The sequence below is a fragment of the Entelurus aequoreus genome, linkage group LG28 (genome assembly GCF_033978785.1).
Source record: "Entelurus aequoreus isolate RoL-2023_Sb linkage group LG28, RoL_Eaeq_v1.1, whole genome shotgun sequence".
NCBI classification, from domain to species: Eukaryota; Metazoa; Chordata; class Actinopteri; order Syngnathiformes; family Syngnathidae; genus Entelurus; species Entelurus aequoreus.
The window spans coordinates 3,725,269-3,727,768 of NC_084758.1; the positions used below are offsets into that span (position 1 = coordinate 3,725,269).

Sequence of the window (2,500 nt, forward strand, 5' to 3'; positions counted from 1 at the left end):
AAAAGTAAAGGGTCCTACCCGGCCAGACAGAACAGGTGGTGGGGTCCCTGGCTGGAATCTTCCAAGAACGATCCTTGGACTAGATCATACTTGCCAACCCTCCCGAATTTTCCGGGAGAATCCCGAAATTCAGCGCCTCTCCCGAAAACCTCCCGGGACAAATATTCTCCCGAAAATCTCCCGATTTTCAGCCGGAGCTGGAGGCCACGCCCCCTCCGGCTCCATGCGGACCTGAGTGAGGACAGCCTTTTTTCACGACGGGAGGACAACAGGGTGACAAGAACTAAATCATCCAGACTAGAGATAAATTGTATTATTATGTTTATCTTACCTAAAAATAAATATATTTATTTATTTAAAAAAAAAAACTAAATACATTTTTACTATATTTTGCTAAAAACATCAAAATTAATTGTATTTTTATTTGTATTTTTTCTGACTCCTTATTACATGCAGCCATAGAATTATACATTAAAATAAACATATTTGAAATAATTAATTTTAAATGATCATAATAATTCATTTAAAATGACCATATTTAATTATTAAAATAATTGCTTGTTTATCAACAACTTTAGCATTTTATTCATTACATTTTGAAGCTCTCAGAAGCCAAGTTATGTTATATTCCTTAAGATTTATGTATGCAAGTTTGAAGTATCAATTATCTAAACACAGTTTTTTTTGCATATTTTTAGGATGTAGATATATATATATATATATATATATATATATATATATATATATATATATATATATATATATATATATATATATATATATATATATATATATATATATATCAGTGACGTGCGGTGAGGTTCATGGCTGGTGAGGCACTGACTTCATCACAGTCAGATTTACAAACATATGAACCCTAAAGAGTATCTTATTCACCATTTGATTGGCAGCAGTTAACGGGTTATGTTTAATAGCTCATACCAGCATTCTTCCCTGCTTGGCACTCAGCATCAAGGGTTGGAATTGGGGGTTAAATCACCAAAAATGATTCCCGGGCGCGGCGCCGCTGCTGCCCACTGCTCCCCTCACCTCCCAGGGGGTGATCAAGGGGATGGGTCAAATGCAGAGGACAAATTTCACCACACCTAGTGTGTGTGTGACAATCATTGGTACTTTAACTTTACGTTAAGTAATGAATTAATTCCCCTGGTAATCAGTGTTAAAAATAACATTCAAAATATAAAACATTCTCATGCATTTTAATCCATTCATCCATTTTCTACCGCACCTGTTCAAGAAGTCGCATTAACGGTAAGAAGTATTTTATTTATCATTGGTTAGCTTCAGAATAACAATGTTATTAAAAAGAATAAGAGACGTATTATACTCTAAAAATGTTGGTCTTACTTAAAAATGCACGCATTTAGTTGTATTCATTATTGAAAAATATTATATGGCTCTCACGGAAATGCATTTTGAAATATTTGGCTGTCATGGCTCTCTCAGCCAAAAAAGGTTCCCGGCCCCTGGGTTAGATGCTTCTTTTCCTTAGCTCGCCATCAAAGAGAGAAGCCTGGCTTGTGTAAGAGCCAGGACCATTCTTATAAATCCATGTGTACACAAAATATCTTCTTTAAATAACACTAATTGTATTATAAAGTATCCAGAATATGTTCTAGTTCTTTCCTCAGTATTGTACAATATAAATCAATAAACATGTCAGAATCACAATATGCAATAAAATGCTAAAATAGCTATTAGCAGCATAAATATGAGCTATACCAGGGCTCGGCAACCCAAAATGTTGAAAGAGCCATATTGGAGCAAAAATACAAAAACAAATCTGCCTGGAGCCGCAAAAAATTCAAAGCCATATTACATACAGATAGTGTGTCATGAGATATATATTGAATTAAGAGGACTTAAAGGAAACTAAATGAGCTCAAATATAGCTACAGATGAGGCATAATGATGTACATATAGCTAGCCTAAATAGCATGTTAGCATCGATTAGCTTGCAGTCATGCAGTGTCTGATTAGCACTCCACACAAGTCAATAACATCAACAAAGCTCACCTTTGTGCATCCATGCCCAACGTTAAAAGTCTGGTGGACAAAATGAGACGGAAAAAGAAGTGGCATAAAAGTTAAACACGTCCTAGAAAGTCGGAGAAAGTTATACATTTAAACAAACTACGGTGAGTTCAAGGACCGCCAAAATTAGTAGGACAAAACGGCGCTCGCCAAATACTCGAATCAGTGAAGCCTGTTTAATATAAACAGTGTGATTTATAACAATTAGGGAGGTTTGTGTCATGTTTGTCCTCCTACAGAAACCATATTAAAACAAAAAATATATTTTTTTCCCCTCATCTTTTTCCATTTTTCATACATTTTTGAAAAAGCTCCACAGAGCCACTAGGGCGGCGCTAAAGAGCCGACCCATGACCTATACCAGGGGTCGGCAACCCAAAATGTTGAAAGAGCCATATTGGACCAAAAATACAAAAACAAATCTGTCTGGAGCCGCAAAAAATTA

At 35.6% G+C, this 2,500-nt stretch overlaps 1 long non-coding RNA gene across 2 annotated transcripts in view; it reads right to left on the reverse strand.

The window, feature by feature from the left end:
• LOC133645252 (uncharacterized) overlaps window positions 1-2,500 on the reverse strand; it is a 24,966-nt gene that overhangs the window by 22,154 nt on the left and 312 nt on the right. Inside the window, exons 1-2 of one of the 2 annotated variants that reach the window (XR_009824936.1) lie at window positions 2,038-2,408; window positions 19-231 (exon numbers count right to left, since the gene is read on the reverse strand). This is a non-coding gene — a long non-coding RNA (uncharacterized LOC133645252). Of the gene's footprint in view, window positions 1-18; window positions 232-2,037; window positions 2,409-2,500 lie in introns of those variants that run through there. The other variant, XR_009824937.1, reaches the window with a different exon arrangement.